Genomic DNA, 17,379 nt, shown 5'->3' on the forward strand with positions numbered 1-17,379 from the left:
GATAGTGTATTTACAATACACCCAAGTCTTCTGCCTCCGATAGAGTATTCTACGCGTACTTATATAAACTCTGTGTTTTATGCTCCGATAATGTATCTGCATATATGTATGGTTTTTTGCCGCCGATAGTGTTAAATGCATATATATATATATATATATATATATATATATATATATATATATATATATATATATATATATATATATATATATATATATATATATATATATATATATATATATATATATATATATATATATATATATATATGGGTTTTGGCCTCCGATAGCTTTGTTTTACTCTCTCTGATGGCTCTGATCGCTCTGTTTGCTTCCTCCATTGGCTTTGTCTGCTCTTTGCTCCTCTGGTGGCTCTGTCTGCTCCTCTTGGCTTCTCTGATGGCTCTGTTTGCTCCTCTTGTTGCCCTGTTCTTCTTTGGCATATATATATATATATATATGGCTACCTCCTCTGTTTGTTATGATATTCTGCAATATGCCTTTCTTGCTTATGGATTGGCTATCCTGATGGCCTTGCTCCTGTCTCTTCATGGATCTGCTCTGCTTCCCCTTGGCTTCATATTGTCATCTAGTATCTAGAATATTGCCATATTGACATCAATGACAACCTAGGTCAACAAACTCTTTTGAATAAGTTGGATGCTTATAATCGTCTACCCTTTTGTTTTCCACCGTACATTTGTCGCTACTACTTTGGTTTTGCACCGTGCAGTGGTCGCTACTACTTTGGTTTTCCACCATTAGCTTGTCAATCAGTGTGCAGGAAAACCTTAAATATCCCGAGATGCTCTACTAGAATTTTCGACACCCTCTCTCCATCATTAGAGCAGAGTCCTACACAGAAAATTTTGGAGCAGAGCCCTCAAGATTAGGTTAGGTTTTTAATATTAATTAAATGACATATGTTCATTCGATTATCCAAATGCATACAGGTCAAAGACCATTGCAGTTCCATCGGATGAAACTGACACTCAAACACCAAAGCCATTTTCTTCAATGGACATGGTGCATTATGGTTATTCTCATGAGCATTAACATTAATTATGAATGTGAATCAATGCAAAGCAACTTCTGTTGAACAACCTCTAAGTTTCACTTCATTGACAAGAAATCTCGAATTAAAATTCTTAATCATGGTAAAAGTGTTCATCCACAATTACCCCTAACAAGCTATATTGTCGCTCTTTGGATTTCAACATTGGTCATCTGTACATTCCTCTGATTATCGAATTAGAATGGCGTTGAGTTTTCTGGTTCACGAAACTTGGCATATATATCAGTTTTGTAGAATTTCCTTGTTCTCAAAACACGAATGCCAGCAAAGCTCCAAAAAAAATCACGAGCGTCATAATGATAAACGAAAGCTGAAAGCATTATTGTCCAATGCAAGTAATCTCTTTACAATTATGGAGAGCAACACACTGCCTTCCTGCTTCTCGGTCGTACAAGTATCCCGCAACTCTCACAGACAGAATATAAGCTCCCAAGGGACTTGCCACTGCTCCAAGATTATGGAGAGTAGCATAATACTTGAGACCAAAAAGCTCTGACACGAAAAAAGAGGCCATTGAGCTCCAAAACAAAGTCCAATTATGATGGATGCAACGTACAAAGAACCAGGAAGAGCGAATGCTATGAAAAGATGCCCAATGCAAGCAATAAATAAAACTATTGTCATCATCAGCGGCCTGGGAAATCCATACTTGTGGAGAAGAATTTCCGATAAAAATCCAGCAACAACGCGGCCTAGACAATTCCATATGCTAATAAGAGAAACAAAGGTGCTTATATTCTGGTGAGTGTAACCAAGAGCTTTCCCAATCTGTCCCATATTATCAATGGCGGTCAGAGTTGATCCAATCCCGCAAGTAGCGGCTACAAACATGATCAGCATATCGATGCTCACTAAAGCTTGAGGAATTGTAAAATCGTCTCCTCTCTTGGGGTCTTTGAACAATTTCACAATACGGGATCCAAGGCAAGATCTCACTTTTCTATTATGATTATCACTATATTCTGTGCTTCTCAACAACTCTTCTTCCTTGGGGTAATGTTGGGTTTGGGTTTTCTTCTCTTCATTTTCTTTTGTACGCGTCGTGATTTTGGCATAATCTGCTACTTCAATTTCTACGGTTGAGCTCTGGGTGGAAATCTGTTGCTGCTTCTTTTTGTCCATCTCTGCCTTAGCAATCATCACGAGAGGAAGTGAAAGGAAAATCACGATAATTGCAACCACGATTCTATAGCCTGCAATGGAAAAATTCTTTGAGACATTCAATGAGAACCATGAGAAACCCCGCCAATCCCAATGTTATGTAGATAAAATGGTAAAATCACTTCAACTCATTCTTTTCTATAGTCTGCTTTGTGGGACGAACTATAAACATAACAATCAGAGAAACTGCACTGGGCAACGAGGGGAGCAACAAAATCACACCAGCAGATCCACTGGCACTATTTCCATAAACTGCATGATATATCTGAGTAAACATTGCTCCACTCAGACCTACAAATCCTTTCATAATCCCCAAGACAACTCCTCGGCTCTGCAGAAAACTCTTGACACAGGTAACCATAGGTCCTATGTTGGAAAATGTCTAAGAATTAGCTCCAACGATCATATACACATACATCTGCCTTAACCTGGTCTTGGAAATTCGTTAACCATACCAATGAATACCCACCAATATTCATGATGGCTCCAATTCCAACAACAGCCCATGCAGGGCAGACTTCATTGACGAGACCTGAAACAATCCCAAGATTAACACCTAGATCCTTGAAAAATCCCAAGTTATCCAGAGTGCTCTGGTCATAGCCCATGGTTGTTTTGATTACTTCTGAGTAGACCCCAAATATGTAGGTGCCACCAAAACATGACATAATAAGGAAGGACACAAACACTACAAACCATCTTCCCTTGGCTACTCTTTTAGCCAAATCAAACACATCCTTTCCTTGCATCATCTTCACTAGTGCAACTAACAAGAATCACTTTTGCACTAAGAATCGAATCAGGACTACCAGAAATCCCAACAGTTTGTGGTGGGTGCACAATGCACAAAACCTCGTTGTATTTAATCTCTTTTTTTTCAAATGAAAACAACTTTCATTCTTCATTAATCAAATGAGAAATTACATATGGCTTTATAGACGACAGAAACCAAAGAGAAGTAGGCAAATCATTGAATCAGACCAACACCAGACCAAAGAAGTAAAGAGGAAATCACTAAGAACCAACATTGGCAACACTAGAAAAAGATAGAGAAGGCCAAGATAGAGGAGAAAAGATAGACCAGACTAAGAAACAAAGGAATCCCCAAAAGAAACAAAACAGAGGATTAAAAAGCGAAGGAGCCAACTTCCTGTACAATTCCATCAACTCGGAGCTCAAAAAACATAAAACCAGGACAGAGAGTGATCCCTCTCTTAGATAGAACATCAGCGACCAAGTTTTGCTCTCTGTACACATGCATGAAGGAGATATCAGAGAAGGAGGAACGAAGAGCCTTGATGTTGACCATCCAATGGTGAAGTGAAGGAACCTCCAGGGGGTTTCGCCTCTGCAGCCAATCTATGACCACCTTAGAGTCTCCAACGATCCTAAAGGAATCAATGGCAAGCCACACCGCATTCTGGAGAATTCCCCACAATGCCACTATCTCAGCCCGATTGTTAGTTCCTTTGCCACCATTCCAGAAGAAATGATATTCCCTACTAGGGAAGAGACGGATAAGAGCCCCGCATCCACATGAACCATCAGCAGAGGCCCCATCGAAGAAGCCCAAAGGAAAATGATCACCCAAATCCATGAATAGAACAGAGCGTCGTGGAGATGAGGGGAACCACGGACCAATTTCTGAAAAATGGCCGACAATTTTAACACTAGTAGATTGGCAATCATAGAAAACATTCTAAAAAATAGAGGCATTTCTGGAACACCAGATACCCCAAAAAACATATAAGGGCAGAGCATGGAATGGCCTTTGTTCCAATTTCTAGTATAATAGGAAATCCAAGATGGAAGACCAAATCCTATCAACCTTGATTTTTAGCAAAACTGCCACTTGATCCTAGATAGACTTGGCATGTGGGCATCCTAGAAACAGATGTGTGATATCCTCAAAAGAAGAGCAACAAAAATGGCATCGGCCCAACCCGTTATAGCCCCTTTTCATCAAATTATCCCAAGTCAGAATGCGATTGAAAAGAGCCAACCAAGAAAAGCACTTGATCTTCAAGGGAGCTTCCCATCTCCACATAGCCACAATCCACTCGTCGTTAGGGCAGGAACAAGGGGAACCAGATGTATGAATACATTTCACTAGTAGTAAGATTTCCATCAGCGACACGTCCACCCTAGACAAGAGAATCAGACCTCTCAAATAGCACAATCCCTGCCTCGATGAGTTTCAGCCTATAGGACTCCCATTTGACTTCAAAAGCCACGTTGAGACCCAAATCCCAAGAATGAGGCCAAGCAGAGGAGGGAAGTTGATTAGGGAACCGATGCTTAAGATCACCAAGATGGCGAATACCCATACGATGAAGGGAGAGGATGATTTGTGGGGATAGAGTATGATCACCAAACATGCCTTTAATAGCATCTAGTCCAATAAGGATCTTGTCACCGTTACCTACAAGCCACCTGAGGTTTCCACAAAACCAAGATCTAGTAGCCATCAAGCTGCTCCAAATATATGATTTCCTCCACTTGAATGGGGCTCCCACAACAACCCATTCTTCCAAACTTTGTTGCAGGAGGTATTTATCGAGGATGATCTGACTCCAAATACCCTGCTCATTAAAAACCCTCCAAAGATTACGAGTGAGAAGAGACAAATTGAAATGTTTCATATCCCTCATACCCCACCCACCAACATCTAAAGGGCAAGTGATTGAATCCAGCTTGACCAAATTAATTTTTCTATAATTTCTTGTTCTAGACCACAAAAACTTGGCAATAATAGCATTAATTATGTTGATTATTGTCGAAGGCATAAGAAAAAGGTGCATCCAAAACACGAAGATGCCTTGAAGGATTGATTTTATCATGATGACCCTTCCTCCAAGGGTTAGCCACCTATGATCCCATTGAGACAACTTCTTCTGGATTTTAATAACCAACCACTCCCAGTCCAAAATCCTATAGTTTCTAGGCTTGAGGAAACAACCCAAATATTTGAAACCAGAGGATAGAGAAATAGTTTTAATCCCAAATAGGGTTGCAATTTGTTGGCAGGCCACTACTTCACCCCATCAACGATAAGCTCATTCTTATATTTATTAATAACAAGTCCAGAGGCCCTTCTGAATTGAGTTAAAATTTGATGTAAAGTTTCCCATTCAGAAAGCTTAGCAGCTCCAAAACCAAGGACATCATCCACAAAAAGTAAGTGAGTAGTTGAGATAGTGGAAGAGGCCCTACATCTAGAGATATTACCCCTCAATTTAGTTGCACTTACACTTCTGCTAAACAATTCCATTACCAAGATAAAGAGTAATGGGGAGAGAGCACATCCTTGTCTCAAACCCCTATATATTTTAAAGAAATTTGTAGGGAACCCATTGATTAAAACTACCATTGATGCCAATGTCACACAAGCCATTATCCATCTCACATGTCAGAAGGGAAACCCAATTTTATGAAGAATCAGTCACAGGAATTCCCAATCTATTCGATCATATGCCCGTAGAAGATCTATTTTCATGAGGCATGTTTTTTTCTTGTTTGATTTGATCGAGTGTATGCACTCTTGGGCAATTGTAACAACATCTTGAATTTTTCTGTTAGGAAGAAAACCAAATTACTCCAGACATATATATGGAGAAAGGATTTTTTTAACTCGGTTAGCTATAATTTTAGAAATCAATTTGTATACAGAGTTGCATAGATAAATAGGTCTAAAGTCTGAAAAGCAACAAGAGTTTGATTTCTTTGGAATTAAAGCAAAGAAGGTAGCGTTTATAGCACCTGATATATATCCGGAAGTACAAGATTCTTCTACCACTTGTAGTAGCTCAGGCCCCATGATATCAAAAAAAGAGATATATAATTCAACAGGCCAACCATCAGGCCCTAGGCTACGATCCTTGGTTGTTTCTTTCATCGTTTGGATGAGCTCCTCTTCTGAAACAGGGTAGTCCATAAGTCTGATTTCCTCCTCGTTGACACATCTTGGATATAAGTTTGTTATTTCGAATTTTTCTAAGATATGGTCCTCCTCTTGTTCTTTAAATTGCAGTTTGAAGTAGTTATAAGCCTCTTGTTGAATGTCCTTAAGAGAGGAGAGATTTCTTCCTTCAGCATCCCTAATTTTCCAAATTGTGTTTGCAGCCTTATGTTTAGATGTTGTTCTGTGGAAAAATCTCGTGTTTTGGTCCCCTCCTTTGATCCAGTCTACCCTGCTCTTAAGGCACCATTCATCCTCTTGGGATTTGAGGATCTTGTTCTTCTTTTCCACGAGCTCCAGAACTAATTTTTTCTGATGTTCAGAAAAGAAATCAAGAATTGTTGGATCCATAAGAGAAGCCAGATCCTGTCCAATCTTCAACAGTTCCTTTAAATTGGTTGCCTTGCATTTTCCAATCCAAACCCGAGATTTACTTTTAAGTCTATTTAATTTACAACTGAAAGAATCCAGTTTCATTATGTATTCATGACTTGTAGGAAGATTCCAGGACTGAGAAACTAAGTCCTTAAAATCGTGCTCTTCACTACTACTTGCAGTAGCTCAGGCCCCATGATATAAAAAAAAGAGATATATAATTCATCAGGCCAACCATCAGGCCCTAGGCTATGATACTTCATTGTTTCTTTCATCGTTTGGATGAGCTCCTCTTCTGAAACAGGGTAGTCCATAAGTGTAGGTTTTAACCCTGTACAGAAATTACCTGCATATGAATTCTAAAACACAAAAAATAAATAATGCAAGAGCATAATACATAAAACACATATACACAGAGATTTTCCCTTTGATCCCAAAAACGAGACTACTAGATTGATTTTTCATTATGTTCTTTTCAATGTTACAATGCATATTTATACATGCCGAAGCATCCAATACCATGGACCAAAAACCATCGCGTCCAAAACCATGTGAGAAAAACCATGCATAAAACCATAAGTAGGTCCGCCCAACGTAATATAGGGTCCAAAAAAAAAATTCCCAGGGTGCTGCCCCGGACCCCATAGAGGGGGGCTACCCACCCCCCTCAAACCCCCCGCTGCGCAATCGATGCAACGAAGGGGGGCTCTGCACCCCCCCCCCACCCCCACCCCCCCCAAGTTAACTACGTGGGCTAGTCATGGAAATAATATAACACAATCAACAATAAATCTAATTTCCTCCTCGTTGACACATCTTTCATATAAGTTTGCCATTTCGACTTTTTCTAAGATATGGCCCTCCTCTTATTCTTTGAATTACAGATTGAATTAATTATAAGCCTCTTGTTGAATGCCCTTAAAAGAGGAGAGATTTATTCCTTCAGCGTCCTTGATTTGCTAGATTGTGTTTGCAGCCTTATGTTTAGTTGTTGTTCTATTGAAAAATCTCGTGTTTTGGTCCCCTCCTTTGATCCGGTCTACCTTGCTCTTAAGGCGCCATTCATCCTCTTAGGATTTGAGGATCTTGTTCTTCTTTTCCACGAGCTCCAAAACTAATTTTTTTCGATGTTCAAAAAAGAAATCAGGAATTGTTGGATCCATAAAAGAAGCCAGATCTTGTTCAATCTTCAACAGTTCCTTTAAATGGGCCGCCTTGCATTTTCTAATCCAAACCCGAGCTTTACCTTTAAGTCTCTTTAGTTTATATTTGAAAGAATCAATTTTCAATATGTATTAAGGACTTGTAGGAAGATTCCCGGACTGAGAAACTAAGTCCTTAAAATCTTGTTCTTCAATCCATTTGTGATTAAATTTAAAAGGCAAGGATTTTCGATTCTCAGTGTCCCTCCATTGTATCGAAATAACATGGTGATCAAAGACTTCAAAACAGAAGGATGAGGCTTCCAAGTCTTCCATATGCATGGTCAAGGACAAGTGGACTAAGAATCGATCAGTCCTTTTAGCGATCCCTTCAGCACCAGAGCTCCCATTCCTCCATGAAGGACAAAGCGGATGAGGATCAATGTCCTCAAGTAATTTTTGGTTGAATAGTTCCTTGAAGTACCCAGCAAGGGGATCCAACCTCGCTTTTTGTCCCCAGCATTCAGTGGCATCCATAATGAGGTTCAGGTCCCCGACAATAATCAAATGTTCAAGGTCTAGGAGGCCACTTCTGTTGATTTTTTCCCAAAATGATTTCTTGTTAGAGTAGGGTCCGTATATGTTAAGGATTTTGATCCTATGACTCATCCCTAGAACATATCCAGTTAAAATTATGCCAGCCTCTGATTTATATGCTTTGAAGGAGCTATTTTTTGGATTCCAAAAAGCTACCAATCCTCCATAATTCCCTGTAGCGTTATTGGCACAAGAGATCCATTGAGGACACATTTTCAACAGAATTTCAAACATCCTATCCTTTGAAATCATAGTCTCCTGTAGAAGGATAAGATCTAGAGTCTTTAACTATATACAGTAAAGAAGGGATCTAGAAGTTTGGGGAGATCCCAATCCCCTGATGTTCAAGGAAATTATTTTCATCATAAAGAGGATGATCTATAGAACTTTGCTCTAAGGTCTCGACTAAATTTGTTACCCCCAATAGAGTGTCCCTACGAGATAGGCCATGGAACAAAGGGATGATATAAAGTCTCCTCCAAAGTCTCAGAGAAGCAATCATTCAACTCAACCCCCACATCTCCACATAGTGAGACCTTTGTGTACTTAGTCTCCTTATTCCTTCTGCTAGGAGGATTTTTAATCCCATGTGCTTGGGGTTTCTTTTTTACTTTTGTCCTAAAAAAATGTCCTCTTAATTGACAGGGGTTCTAGGCTCATTATAGAGGCTCCAGTGATGCATTCCAGATCAACGTCCACAGAGAGAGGAGATGTATCGGTTGTTAGATTAGGCCTTAATTGAATTGGGGAAAGTAGAGATACTTTCCCAAGTGACCTATTTGCACAATCATGCTGGGGGGGGGGATAACCATGCTGGGGGGGGGGGGGGGGGGGGGGGGCGATAACCATGCTGGGGGCGGGGGGGCGATAACTTAGGAGATTTCCCTTCTCAAAGTTGATTTTATCCCTTCCCTGCAGAAACCAAACATCCATTTTTCTATTGGATGACTTTGGGAGTAGGGTTTGTTGGATGGGCGATGTGTGGGGAGATACAACTTGAGGGAACGGTGAGTTGGAGTACCCAACTTGAGGGAACGGTGAGTAGGGTTTGTTGGATGGTCGATGTGTGGGGAGATACAACTTGAGGGAACGGTGAGTAGGGTTTGTTGGATGGGCGATGTGTTGGGGCGGGGGGGGGGGGGGGGGGTGATAACTTAGGAGATTTCCCTTCTCAAAGTTGATTTTATCCCTTCCCTGCAGAAACCAAACATCCATTTTTCTATTGGGACGACTTTGGGAGTAGGGTTTGTTGGATGGGCGCTGTGTGGGGAGATACAACTTGAGGGAACGGTGAGTTGGAGTACCCATTAGACCCCACCGAATTACTCTGTCTACAGTGAAATCTATTATCTCTAGTAGACTGCCAGTCTGACACATTACTACCTTCCTTCATTTGAAGAGGACAGGAGGCCACTAGATGCCCAGTATTTTTGCATCCAATACATCTGAAAGGAATGCCCCAGAAATCGATCTTTTGTCTAATTCAAAAAGTGCCCCAGAAAATATCCATAGCTTGGGGAAGGCCATCTGAAATATCAACTTCCAACAAGAACTAGGCTACCCTTTTGCCAAGAAATCTAATACAACCCTCATGAACATAATAGACTTTACCAATCTTACTTGAGTCACTGAGATAGTCTTCTTTGACAAGAGTTGCAATGGAAGGCCAGGTAATTTTGCCCAGGAAGTTTTTCTTTTTGGGTGTTCCAAAACAGGATCAAAGCTAATGTTCCATTTCTGCAAGATTAAGAAGCCACGACCCTTAACCCATGGCAGTTCCAAAATTTTGTTTGCATCCTCCTCTGACAAGAAATGGAAACCAAACCTATCGTTTACAAGGGCGCTGACTTTTGGCCTGTAACCTAAGAGATAAAACCAACTTCTTTGTGCCCATTGTTTCATTTGCGGAAAACTCCCATCGCCCCACCAGGTTTCACTTTTTTAGCCTAACAACATTGTCCCAAAAATCGTCAACCCCCAATATTAATTTCTAGAGATCATCTTGGGCCTTAATTGGCTTCGGTTCTGGTTTTTTCCATTACGAAACTGAACAAGTTCCTCCGATAATAAGTTTGCATATTGTTCCTGCCCATTTTCCTGTTCAACTACTTGTTGTTTTGAAACTCCATTCCTGCCTGCCAATTCTTTTTCCGCGGTGATGTTGATGTCAATAAGTTCTTCAACATTTAGGATTTGTTCGAAGAAGATTTGTTGGGAGTCCATGTGGACATGTGACTTGGAATCTCCACTGGCTTCTATTCAAATAGTAAAGAAACCACCACTCAGAGGGAAATATTTTTCGCTTCTCCAATGGGATAAGGTTAACACATGGAGTGGAAACCCAATTGTAAGGATGTTTGGATCGCCAAAATACTCTTATGCATCGACTTCAATAATAATTAGAAAATTTGTATTGGGTATGCGAGATGAGTGACACCTGAGAGCACTTGAATTTGGTATGCTAGATGTGTGACACATAGATGGAGTTTGATAACGTCAGGACAAAAACACTTTTATTTTTCTACTTTGATATTGTTGAATTTTGTTGATATATTCACGTACTTTCTTGTCGATTTCCTATTTATATTTATGGACTATAAAAGGATTAAAATGATTGAGCATATTTGTTTAAACATTTTATTAAAAAGATTAGCAAAGACAAAACTGATTTGTTTAACCATTTTTTTTAAGCTAGTTACACCGGTCGTAATACATTTCTTTCCCAAGTGGGATAGAATGGTAGTAATGGGATGTCTATTTTATTTAATTTGTATTATTTATTTGTAAATATTAATCACCATGCAGTAAATTAATGATTTTCTTATTGCTTTTTACATTTTGATTATTGGATGAGAATAAAGTGATAACCAATAGAGAGGATGGAAAAGTAGTGAGCCAATGAATGTCTTACTATATAGTGCTTAATATTTGTTGAGTGGGAATATTAAGCACCATGAAGTAAGCTAATCATTGGCTCACTGCTTTTCCATTCTCTCCATTGAATATCACTTTGAAAAGATTATTGCTTAGTACTCAATATTATTAATCACCATATACTAAGTCAATATTAATTCACTATTTTCTTAACTTGTCCATCAAATATCCCTTTATTCTTATCTAACCAACAAAATAAAAAAACATTAATATTTACCATTTACATAACACTCAAGTCTGAAACTACTTTTATTTCTATATATAAATTTAGATTTAATTTTCTTTTTTCTTTTTAATCTAAAAACAAATTCAATACATGTTTCACTATATATTATCACTGTTATACTATTATTGAAAATATTGATTTTAAAAAACTGTTGTTGCGCGCGCGTCTGAAGCCCGCGCCTGAGCCTGCCTGCGACTAAGCGATCTGAATCATGGATCCTCCGGATCCGCCTAGTGGGGATCCGGAGCTGCAACGAGCTTTCTCAAACCTGGTGAAATCTCTCCCTCCGTCAAGACCTAGACCAACAGCAACAAAGTTTGTGAAGAAGCTGGATGTTTTACAGGAAGTTCTTCTGCCTCCGACCATTCCACGCATGGCAGCCATTTCCCTAGCAGAGAAAGGGTTAATCGGGCAATTTACAGGACTATGGCCATCACCCAAGACAGTGCAAAGATGGGTCGAAAGAAATTGGTCGGACAAGATCCAGGGCAAAATATCCATCAGATTCTGTGGTAGAGGATATTTTACCTTTCATTTTGAAACCAAAGAGGATAAAGATCTTATATTCAGAAACGGGCCTTACTTTATGGATTCCAGGGGCCTCTATCTCAACAAATGGACCCCGGATTTCGATCCTGAACTAGATATTCCAAGTGCGGTTCCAGTCTGGGTTAGACTACCTCACCTCCCACTTCACTGCTGGGGGGATGACTCTGTGAAAGCAATAGGGAACGCGGTTGGAAAATACATAGACCGCAGTGAACCCAAAGAAAACATGCAGGCTTGTGCGCGGATTTGCGTTGAGGTTGATCTGGGCCGAGGACTGCCGGAAGCAATCAAACTGAAAGTAGATGACTGGTGCCATATTCAGCAGCTGGATTACGAGCAAATACCCTTCAAATGCAAGGTATGTCACGAATATGGTCACTTTGCAAATAGATGTCCTAAAATAGTTAATGTTGAACCAGAAGAGCAAGATGGGCAATGGGAAACTGTTAAAAGAAAAAAATCATCCCTTCCCCTCAAGCCTTCGGACTCTGAAGCCCCTGGTCCTTCCCATCAGCACCCTCCCCTCCAACCCTCTTCCCTTCAACATCCCTCTTCCTCCTCCCAGCAGCCCCCCCTTCATCAACCTTCTTCTCCTCCTCGGATTACCGATCCTCCCATCCCTCCATCCTCTAATCCCTTCGCTTCCCTCTCTGAGGAAGAATCAGTGCCTGATTTCCCCTCCTCTGACCCTCCACTCCACCCCTCTCCCCCTCTCATTTCCCACCCCCCCTGACTCCCCCTCCACCAGGATTACCAGAAGTTCATCAAAGGATCATGGGGCGCCCAGCGATGTTCCAAAGAAACATGGGCCTGGCAGAAAATCGGCCAAACAACAGAGAGAAGAAAGTACCCAGAAAGACATTGCAATGGGCTCTCAGACTCCTATAGAATCCTTTATTCTTGGGCACTCGGATAAAGAAAACAACAACAAGGGCAAAGAGAGGCGAGCACCTCTCCACGTAACCAGTAAATCATGATGAAAATACTATCCTGGAACAGCAGGGGATTAGGGCACCCCTCCAAGATAGCAGCCCTCAAGGATTTAACCCAAAGTGAAAACCCCGAAATCGTTCTTATCCAAGAAACAAAGCAAGATCAATCAGAAATTAATAGAGTCCTCAACCAGCAAAAGCGTTACAGTGGATGTGCAAGCGAAGCAAGAGGAGCCTCAGGCGGCATTCTAACAATGTGGGACAGTAATAAATGGAATTGTAACTCCACCAGAATACACCAGAACTGGATCCGTGCTAATCTAGAAAGTAAGACAGGTGGAGCAGCGGTAGTAATCTACAATATATACGCTCTGAATCAGTATAGAGAGAAAGAAGTATGCTGGAACACTTTGGAGGCTAGTATAGAAGATGAGCGGGACAACAATCTCATTATTGCAGGGGATTTAAATTTGGTATTGCATGCAAACGAGAAAAGAGGGGGACATTTCAACCCAGATCCTTTCAGAAATCGACTTGAGAGTATAATGGAGGAGCAAGACCTTGTAGATATCAGGCCCAAGAATCGAAGATATACCTGGAGCAACAGAAGAATAGGAGTCGGCAATATCATGGAACGCCTTGACAGGTTCCTCATAAGCATAGCGTATCTGTCCACCTTCACTACAGGCCAGTCAAATATTCTTAATGTCTCCGCCTCTGACCATTATCCAATAACGCTCACTTTGCATAGTCAATGTCAGCTAGGACCTCTCCCCTTCAAATATTGTTCCATATGGAATCGTATCTCTGCAGCAAACGACGTGGTGCGGCAGGCTTGGATACAACATGTGGAAGGCTCCCCAACTTATATCTGGGAAACAAAATTAAAAAGAGTAAGACAGGCTCTAAAAAATTGGGCAAAGAACAACTACCAAGAGCCTGAGTTGAGCAAAAAGAAACTTAAGCAAGAGCTGGAGGAAGTGCAGCGAAACATTGAAGCCTTTGGGCTGACCCAGCAAGCCAAAGAGAGTGAAATAAAACTATACTCTCAGCTGAGACAAACTACAAACGACGAAGAAACCAAATGGAGATTGAAGTCAAGACAGCTCTGGCTCCAGGAGGGAGACAAAAATACTTCTTACTTTCATAAGCAGGCTACGGTTCGAAAGGCTAGAAACACAGTGAGCACAATTAAGGATAGTGAAGGGTACAACTACAATACTCAGGAAACCATAAAGGAAGCAGCCACCAATCACTTCAAAAACCTTCTGACTGAGGATAAAGGAGAGGAGGACTACTCAAGTTTGTTACAGCATCTGCCCAAAGGAGTCACACAAGAAATGAACAGCAACCTCAAGAAAGAAGTAGAAGAAGAAGAAATCCAAAAAGCGATCTGGAGTCTTCACCCAGATAAAGCTCCAGGACCTGATGGGTTTCCAATCAGCTTTTACAGAGAGCATTGGCAGCTGATCAAAAAGGATCTCATCAAGATGATACGCTGGGTTTTAAAGAAAGGCAAAATGGGGGGATTCACCAACTCTACCTATCTAGCCCTAATCCCAAAAGAGAATAGACCTTCCACCTTTTCTAGATTTCGGCCAATATCTCTATGTAACTCAGCATACAAAATAATCACAAAAATTCTGTCATCTAGGCTCAAGCCCCATCTTCAATCTCTGATCTCAGAAAACCAAGGAGGCTTCCTTCCCAATAGGCACATCTCTGACTCTATCCTTCTTGTGCAAGAGGCTATCCACTCAAGCATAAGCAGAAAGGAGAAAGGGTTTGTTCTAAAGCTGGACCTTGCCAATGCCTTTGACAGGGTAAGGCATTCCTTTCTATTTGCTGTCCTTCACAAAATGGGTTTTGACTCCTCCTTCATCACAATGATTAAAGCCTGTATATCGGAACCCTGGATCTCTCCTCTGATCAATGGGAGGTCGTGTGCTGCCTTCCAATCCTCTAGAGGCCTTAGGCAAGGCTGTCCCTTGTCTCCTTACTTGTTTATTCTCATGGCCGAGTCCCTTAGCCAAATCTTGGACTTCAATAGGAGAATAGGTCTAATCACAGGCATCAATTTTGAGCAAGGAACAAAGAACATCAACCACTCCCAATTTGCGGACGATACCCTTCTAATAGGAGGAGCGTCCACCACTATAGCAAGACGCTTTAAAAAGATCTTAGATCAATTCATGGAATACTCAGGGGGGAAGATCAATCAGCAAAAAAGTTGCATATATGGTTGGAATACTTCAACTCACACCATCCATAGCATTGCAAGTATATTAGAAGTCTCCTACAAACTTGTCTGGAGCCATTTCACCTATCTAGGGATGCCAGTAAGTATGGGACCGCTGAAAGCTGACACATGGAATGAAATCCTTGACAAAATAAAGAGAAAAATCCAACAATGGGGCACCATGTGGTTGAACCCAGCAGGACGGCTTGTACTTCTCAAATCAGGTTTGGCCTCTCTTCCCATTTGTCGTTTTTCTTTATGCCAAGCTCCTGCCGTTTTCCACCTTAAAATGGAAAGAGCTCTCAGACATTTTCTTTGGCAAGGAGGGAAAACGGAAAAAAGAAAATTCAACCTTGTCAGCTGGAAGAATGTCATCCAGTCTCAGGAAAAGGGAGGGTTAGGAATAAGATCTCCAAAATTGTTGAATTTAGCTCTTGGAGCTAAAATAATATGGAGAATGATCACAGGACCTGCAGCATGGTGGAAGAAGGTTTTAGAGGCAAAATACTTGAACAGCTCAAGGCAACAACTTCTGGAAACCAATATTCCCAACAGAGATAGCACAAAAATTTGGCAACTCTGCAAGAAAGCCATACCCTTCATGTCTCAAAATATCTCAAAAGTCCCAGGAGGGGGGAGCAGCATCAATTTCTCCACAGACAGAATTCTAGGACAGCATCCTATTGATTCAAAAGTGGAGGCAACCCCTGCCATAAACTGGCTAAATGGAAAAGGAATATGGTATTTAGCTCAAATATCACAATGGGACAACCATTCCCAAGCATGGATAGGTTGGAACTTTCCGGAATACCCCAGGGAGCTAGAAACCAGTCTTGCTGCCTTAAAGAACCTCCTTCACAGCAAAGCTCCGATTCAGAAAGGCAAGCAAGATGGTTATCGTTGGGACCCAACAGGAACTCAATACACGGCCAAAGCAGGGCACCAACATCTTTGTGACAGCACCTTCCCACAGGATATATGGAATCAATGGAAACTTGTTTGGAGAGCAGAAGCACCCCCCAAAGTCAAATTCTTCATTTGGCTGCTCCTGAAAGGGAAAACACTAACAGCAGAGAATTTAAAGAAAAGAGGTATAATGGGACCATCCAGATGTCCGAATTGCTGCAGGTCAGAGGAAACTATTCAACACTTGTTTATAGATTGCCCGGTTGCTGATGAATGCTGGAGAAAGATGGCCTCAATTGGGGATGCTCCATGGGAGCCTCAGGCAACCATTGCAGACACAATTCACAAATGGAGAAAGAATTGTCCATGGAAAGAGAAAGGTAGTAAATTGACGCAAAGGATATGGAATGCCATTCCCCTAACCCTCCTATGGAGCATCTGGTTGGCACGAAATAGAAGGGTGTTCCAGGAGAAAGGCTTTAACATCAGAGCTATGTGTCACAAGGCACAGTACTTAGCGGTGGAGACAATCACAGTCCACACCAAAGGTAAGATAGATATTACTAATTACAGCATGGAAGAGAGGAACCTGGTCAGTTATGTCCAAGAGAACATAACTAGCGCACAGGATTTAAGCCAAGGAAAGACTCAAAGTAAAGAAACAAACAGGGCTTGGAAGCTGAGGTTAAAGGAAGCGGAATTTGCAAGCTGGTTGAGAAACTGTAATAAGTTTTACTTATTCTTTGATGGCGCTTCTAAACTAAATCCGGGCCAAGCTGGTGCAGGGGGTCTCATCTGCAATGCTAACGGCGAAAGAATACTTCAGTTCGAATGGGGACTGGGGGAGATGTCCAACAACAGGGCAGAAGGGTTAGCTTTGTACCAGGGCCTCACTCAGCTGATTAAGTTAGGGATAAGGAAGGCTATAGTGTTCGGGGACTCAGCAATTATCATTAGACTCATGGCGCAGAGGCTGAGCACGCCGAACATCCTTCTACAGCAGATAAACTACAGGAACCAGATCCTTCGCGCCTCAATGGAAGAAGTCATCTTTTATCACATCCTCCGTGGACTGAACAAGGAGGCTGACAAGTGCGCCAACAGGGCATGCGAGCACTCCAAAGGTATTCTGTGCTGTAACAATAATTCCTCCTTACAACCGTTACCATGAATATTCCACATCTAGTCAACAGCAGGGGTACCGTGGATAATAGAATCTATGACAGCCGACAACCAATCAATTCAGTTGGCAGAACAGGTATGGTAGGCAAGATTTTGATCAGAA

The 17,379-nt window shown here is 41.2% G+C and overlaps 1 pseudogene; it reads right to left on the reverse strand.

The window, feature by feature from the left end:
* Window positions 1-1,191: 1,191 nt before the first annotated feature.
* Window positions 1,192-2,985, reverse strand: LOC149256700 (protein NUCLEAR FUSION DEFECTIVE 4-like; annotated as a pseudogene).
* Between the last annotated feature and the right edge of the window lie 14,394 nt (window positions 2,986-17,379).

This window comes from Pinus tabuliformis, chromosome 7, assembly GCF_031772625.1.
Source record: "Pinus tabuliformis cultivar Carrire ecotype Pingquan chromosome 7, CPIR1, whole genome shotgun sequence".
In the NCBI taxonomy this organism is placed as follows: domain Eukaryota; kingdom Viridiplantae; phylum Streptophyta; class Pinopsida; order Pinales; family Pinaceae; genus Pinus; species Pinus tabuliformis.